The 7,351-nt window shown below is 36.0% G+C and overlaps 1 pseudogene; it reads left to right on the forward strand.

Annotated features, from left to right (window-relative positions):
• The first annotated feature begins 897 nt into the window (after positions 1–897).
• LOC136276737 (uncharacterized) lies at positions 898–3,901 on the forward strand (annotated as a pseudogene).
• The last annotated feature ends 3,450 nt before the right edge of the window (positions 3,902–7,351 follow it).

Genomic DNA, 7,351 nt, shown 5'->3' on the forward strand with positions numbered 1-7,351 from the left:
CGAAGATAACATAACAACTCTATATAAACTGTTGACGATTCGCTCCCTCTCAACATACTCGGAAGTAATCATCGCTCATTTTTATTACATATTTCTTATCGTTCTCATTTGCTCGCTTTGTTATTTGGTTTAATTTCCTTCTTAAAATCTCTATTTAGTTTCACCATTTGCGTGCAATTTTGATTGAAAATCACATTTATTTTTTTATTTTCTTTATTTCTCCGCTACTCTGCCCATGGACAAAAAATAAAAACGAGGAAAACAAGGCAGGTTTCGTGTTTAACCTGGAAAGGAGGAAACTATATTTCGACTTACAAAATGAAAATGTGAAAAGCAATAGCGCTTTCAGAACTTTCTCTATAAAGACAAAACAAAACAAAGCAAACAAGCAGGAGCATCTGTATTTAATTAAGAGATACTTATTTCGCTCTTAAATTCAATAGTTACAATGAAACAAATATTGACGCCTTTTTGTGGAGAAGGACCCTTACATCTTGAACGCTTGAAAAGGGGCAGAAACCCGAACTTTCTGTTTCACCTTTGGGAACAGGGACGATTTTTCATTAACTTGTCACGGCCTCCCCAATAGATCCCGTTTACCGTCGCAAATCGGCGCAAAACCCTTTATAACCTTACAGTGGAACTGGTCCCTTGCGCAAACTTTTATCACAAATTGTACGATTAAGATTTTAATTAAAAAGAATCGTAACTTAGGTAGATTCTTTGAGCTTTTGGTCCTGCCTGATTAATCACTTCGTCGAATATTTTTTGAAGGGCAGAGAGATCTCTTCAGTAGAGGGCAGCAAAGTTACAGGTAAGAGACGGTGTAGCAATTATAATAATGTCACTCGTTCGAACACTTGTCATCATGCGGCAGATTTAATTCTGACATGAAAAATGACTCTTCCAGTGGATAACATGAAAGTTTGTTTTGATAAACTTTGATTGTTACCTAGAATGAACATAAATAGTTCGATCTTTTAACTTTTGGTATCTAATGTATAAAAATTGGAACTTTTCTTAACACAAATGGAAATGTGCAGTTTGCTCTGACGCGCTGAGGCAAGATACCAATTATTACTTGAAGATTTTTTTGGCAAATGCTTTTCGAGTTTATCAAGAAAGTAGTTTTGAATGCCAAGTACAATTTTTTTTAAGGTTGTTTTATTCTCTTCCCTTTGTCAATATGCATAAAAAATAGAAATATCTACGATATCGATGGATAAAGAATTTAGTCCATAATCCTTCGCCTTGATCGACGGACAGACAAAATAGTTCCAGCTTTCGCGACAAATTGGGTTTAACTATGAGCTGAAGAGAGAATTACAACTCTTAAGAAGTTCTATGGACACTTACACCGACAGAAAGGTTGAAAATTGACACATAGTCAACAGCACTCCCAATACAATGCCGATAAGAGTCCTGGAAATACTCAGATAAAATGTAGTTGGTTTCAAATTGCTTCTAAGAAGGGGGTTCTTGAAAAGCCCACGTAAGAATATAATTTCTGACTAAAGTTGTAGCAGCGTCAAAGTATTTAAGTCGTTTGCTATCACCTACAAATGACTTTCTAAGGCGGCCTAGACCTATGATTTTGATGACTTCAAAATGGAGGACATAGGCTAAAGATGAAAGAAGGCTTTCCAGGATGAGGAGGACCAACCCTTTTAATGCCAAGAGCAACCAAAGAGGAATTTCTGCCGGCACAATCGAAACATTTTTTGCAGCGAGGGATTATGAATTAAGATGAATGTCGAAATACAGACGTAGTTTGATGTAAAGTGAAGTTAATTTCTTGGTTCTGGAATAACATGAAAAGTATGAGTGACAATGTGAAGAAGAATTCATATCAAGATCTTACCGGTGGAAGGGTTGACAAGGGTTGTAACAACAAAATTTTGGCTGAATTCTTCATCTGAATCCTGTCAAAGGCATTGGTTTGGTTATTTCTTTCTTATTATCTTTCTTTTCATAGATCTCAACCACAACATTTCTGTGTATAACTCCATCCTTAAAAAGATGGTTAACAGGATTGGATGATACCTAGCTCGCTCATCATGTTAGTTATAGTGGCAGCTACAATACCGAACAGTGTCAGATTGTTTTGTTAAATCGGTGTAAAGCAGTTTACCAAGAAGCTCTGAGAAGCAGTTCTAAAGGAGAAGAGGGTCACTGCTACAGATTGCAAGTATGATAAGTCAGTTTCGTCAGCATATTTTGTAAGCCTAAAGTATCAACATTCATTCATTTAAATTCCAGTTGTTCATTCGTTTTATTCATTTTTCTTTCTGTTTCCCTCTTCTGTTTCATTCTATTTTCTACATACCGTCGTTACTTTCTGTCTTCAAAATTTTATGCGAAAGGGGGCGCGTACGGCAGGTATAATTAAAGCTCTATTTTGAAAAGTTCTATGAATATTTTGTAGTCACCTACACACTAGCGCTTCTTGGATATGAGAAGAAGTTACCTAAGGCGCTGCAAAGTCTTTGTTTTAATCACTTTTTCTCTCAGAAAATGGTCACATGTCTTGCCAGTAATCCTAACTGTGGTGGCGAACTGATTGAAAAGTTCCGTTATTGGATGGCGCAGATGGCTATGATGGACAAGACTTTAAACATCTGCAAGGATATTAGATACGAAAATCTCAAGAGGGTGGTGCAGGATACAGGTTGGTTAAAACTATAGATGAATTGGTCTGTTTACCTATCAGTTTCCGATTGGATGTCGTAAAACCAACAAAAATCTGAAAAACCCTTTAATTTCAAAGCTAATTTAATTCTGGGAGGAATCAGTTGGAATTAAAAGTAGAGCATGTTAAGTTTTGGGTTCCGGTAAAAAGTCTACCACCTAATGACGATTCAAACCTGGCATCATTTGTGCAAGGTCGAAACATTTTGCCTATTATTGTTTTAAATTATTAAAAAACACTTCAACAAAACAACTTGACATGAATTTTGATTGTACATAGCCATTGTTGCTTTTCATTTTTCCTCTCTTGTAGATGTCGCTAAAACCCATCGCCAACTGGACGATGTCGGTAATGAGCTCATTTGTGTTACAAAGTTTGGTAACGAAACAACTTATTTATGACTTTACTTTCAATAAAGTCAGGCAGACTCCTGATAATTCCATGAATTATGTAAGGAAGCCCTTGCAGGAGTTAAGACGAGCTGGATAAAGTTGGAAACCTTTAGCTAACTCATAAAAGTGTCTTCAATTCAGGAATATTTGATACACCTTGGTAATTAATTTAGTCAAGAGATTATAATCTTTTTCCAACGCTGAAATCGCCCCAATGTAGGGTTTTGGTCAGTAACAATATTATCCGGAAATTTGGGTTACTTGGAAGAAGCTTTCAATCAGATAAGCTGTTGTGTTTAAGTGTTTCATCATATGATTGGCCCCCGAAAAAGAAAATAATTCATTCAAAGCAAAAAGTGGTTCGGTGTCTGAACAAACATCACTGCTAAGAACCAATCAGATTTCTGGAATCACCTGTAAATTCAAAATGTATGTAAAAATGATGAAATCAGGCTATCGAAATGATGAGCTCACATAATATATATCATTCTACCAAAGTTCACTTTCCTGATCTTTCTTAATTTTTTCTTGCAATCATCTCCTTTCTTTGACAGAGTTTTGATAGTTTCGAAGAGTGTGCAGTGAGTGTCCACAAGCAGTGCGTGCTGTATTATGTGACTTTGTTGATGAACGATCACAAGATCTGTGGTGATGCAGAGAAACTGAACAAGTGCTACGACTTAAAAAGCAAATTTAGTGATTGTCAAGCTAAGATAATTAAACATTATGCCAGCATGGCTGACACGGTAGCTAAAGAGTCATCCACTTACTACATGATTATGACAGACCTTTATGTGTGAGCCAAATGGAGTTAAAGTAACTTCAAAGGGCAGGAGAATATTTCATAGTACACGTTCATCTGTAATTTAAATACGGATTCAATCTAATACAGCAAAATATTAAGAATATCTAAAAATTTGGGAAACAGTTGTTATTAAAGTTAAAGAAGTGAGTCGATGTGCAGTAAAAATGGAGCGGCTTTTTATTCTCTCTTAGCGTTGTGAAGTTGCTTTTGGTTGGATGTCCAAGGTGCAGATTTTCTCCAGCAAGATGTTTTTCGGTACCACGCATACACTTTTGAGATGCAAAAACTGGTTTTAATTTGTTCAATCAACTTTCCATATTTTTCTTTTTTAAGGACAACAATTAATTTGTGTGGCTGAAAATGGGGAAGTGGGTGACAATTTAAGTGCTCAATTAATATTTTAGCCCCACGAATCTCTGGAGTGCTCAGAAAACGAATCTCACAGCCTCAAAAAATGAACATAATGAACAAATAGAAGGGAATTCTTCGTCGCAACTATAAGTATTCCTGGACAGAGAAGCAAGAAATGAGCCTTTTCTTAGACAGGAGAAAGTAGGCCTCCACTACTTTAACTCTAGGTTTACAGATTGAAACTGGTATTCACATCGTAAAAACGGTGATTGTGGGAAGAAGATTTGTAGTAAAGTTTTGACTAGAATCACGAATGACGAGTAACAAAGATAGGAGCTGCGAGAGAGAGTTGGTTTCCCAAGTTATGTATTCTTAACGTTGATAATTGCTACCAGATATCATAGCATCATTAAATTAGAGTGAAAATGAAAAAGCTATTTTGAAAGTCGTCAGATATATAATAGCATACTCATAGCTTACTTTTCGTTATTATCGAGCTATCCAACTCTTTTTTTGCACTTGATTTTAAAGACTTTTTGCGAACCAGAGTTCTTTAAAACCCTACAAGGAACTCCTCTTTTGACGGCTGCATGTTTCATACTTTTCTTTTGGATGAACTCCTTCTACCTCCTTTCTTCCCTGTTTTCCTGAATCCTTTTTGAAGGCTTCTATTGAATACAGCACTATTATGGGATTACCAGCTGCATTTAAATGGGAAATCCAGAAGAAGAAAAAGGGAACAGCAGCGGGAAGATTACAATAGTTAACAATATCGAAAGCAGACAAAAGATGGTTTACATGGGCAAATACCCAACAAAAGGCGAATAACGAAACAATTGAAACTAAAAGTTTGTCAATCTTTCGATTACGTTTGGCTCTCTTCGCTTGTATTTAACAGTCATTGATTGGTTTCAAGCTACTTAGAGTACGGCCGATTATGATATTCATTGTCCCTATTACAAATAAAGGAATAACGTACGTTAAAACAAACTTGACTATCTCTTCACCTCTACTCATAAATAATGCATTTCAAGATCTTCAACTCCAAGAGAACGACACTCAGATTTATCATTTGTCTCTCTTAATTGCATCTTATATAGGTATGGAGAAGCAGCCATGGCAGCGATGAACCAGACTGAGACGATGCTTCTTTTTACTAACTTTTACCTACCTTCATTGGTTTCTTGGAGGAATTGAGAAATTTGAAAAGTATCGATCCACAGACATAACCACTAAGGTCCATATTGACAAATAAATAGAACATAGTGAGAACAAAAGGAACCATTTTGCAGAGAACTTCTCGCAAATAGGCCCTGAAATCCAACTATGACCCAACAAAAGTGAAGGAAACTGCTAATATTGCTGGAGCTGAAGACTCCAATACTAATTCTCCCAACGGCCATATTCATGATAAGATAGTTAAAGGTCATTTGAGCTGTACTTTTGCATCTAGGACGCAGAATGTAAAAAAAACCAGGATGGTTTTTCCTATACTCGCTGTTATTAGTAAGACAACATAGGCAATTGTTAAGAGATACTTTAGTGTAGAGACTTGGGCAAAACAGACCCCGTTTTACAGACTTTACAATGGCGTAAAGGGGTTAAGGACGGTCTGCCTTCGTTGTTTGTTTGACCTGGTTCATACCTGTAATCGGAAAAACAGTCGACATTTATTTATATATATTCTTTGTAACAAAGGGTGAGCGTAAATAAGTTGACATGTTAACGGATTTCCTCGCATAAATGATAACACGTAGCAGTCACACCATATTGAAATTCTCTGACTTTTACTCTAACATAATCAATGCAAAACTGGCGAAACGAAATGATTATAATTTAACTGAAAAGAAACAAAAGTTGATAAAATCATTAATCAGAACAATGCAAAAAAATATACGCTGTGTAAATGGGATTTTTCACAGCAGATTTCTTGTTTCAGTTTTTCCCGCTCTTATTTCTGCTGGGTCTTCAGGTGAGATATTTCTCGGCCACGAGGAATATAGGTTAAATTGTTGAAACTGTGTTCTGTGTTTACTGTAAGCCGATAACATTTTCGTAGAATTGCTAACTCTGGGAGTTTTGGCTTTTGACCCAAAACATTTACCCTGATTTTTTGTTTCGTTATCATCCTCTTGCTTGACAATATGTTTGATATAGAACGGAGAAATTGGCTTCCTAGTCCACTGTCCAAGATTGTGACAAGGTTGAATTGTTCCGGCGCTATCAAATGTGAGTCGCCAAAGTTTGAAACATGCATAATAACCATTGTCTCTAAAAACCATATCCTTAAAACATAGTTTTCTTTCCTCGATATGTTGCAATTGGTTAACTGAAATATCTTCCTACACAAAAAAACAAATCATTTACCTCTACAATACACGCACAAGACTGGAGAAGTTTTCATGCGCTTGTTGATGAAAGGATAATGCAACCAGAAGTTACTCAGCCAAGTAATATATTTCAAAAAATTTGATATACTGGCCAGACGTCTTTGTTTTATTGGGGGTTATTACAAAGCTCAGTTATCATTTGATTCATACGATTGGCCATTATAATTAGGGTGGAGACAAACCAAGCTGTAAAAACCCAAAACTAATTCTCATCGTGGGTTTCCATGGTCTCTAGTAACAAGCTACAACTATTATGCTAAAGGTAAAATGATGAATTATTCCTTATCAGGTGAAGTTTTTCAGCATATTTTTATTCAAACGTTTTGACACGGCTGTTCTTCTCGATTATCGGCTTGTTCAGTGTGATCAAAGCAAAGAAAATTGAGGTAGTAATTCTTTGGGAAGATTGCTTTGCTCATATGCTCCGACTTTATTGTATTATCTGTAAACAATTATCCTCAAGTCGAGAGACAGAATATTAAAACCACGTTGTTCATTAAAATACATGCGTTTCATAAACTAAACTTGACCTTATTTATAGACTCTTTCTGTTTGATTTCTGAGAGACAAGTTACTCTAAGGGTGCGTTATCATAACTTATATAAGTTGATGATTCTGTGAGACAACTTCGAGGTTTTCATACTCCATCTCGACGCAGCGATTTTGCAAGATACGAAACTGCCACATTAAGTATCATACAATTGTTAAGATTACTTTCTTTTGT

The sequence above is a fragment of the Pocillopora verrucosa genome, chromosome 1 (assembly GCF_036669915.1).
Source record: "Pocillopora verrucosa isolate sample1 chromosome 1, ASM3666991v2, whole genome shotgun sequence".
NCBI lineage: Eukaryota > Metazoa > Cnidaria > Anthozoa > Scleractinia > Pocilloporidae > Pocillopora > Pocillopora verrucosa.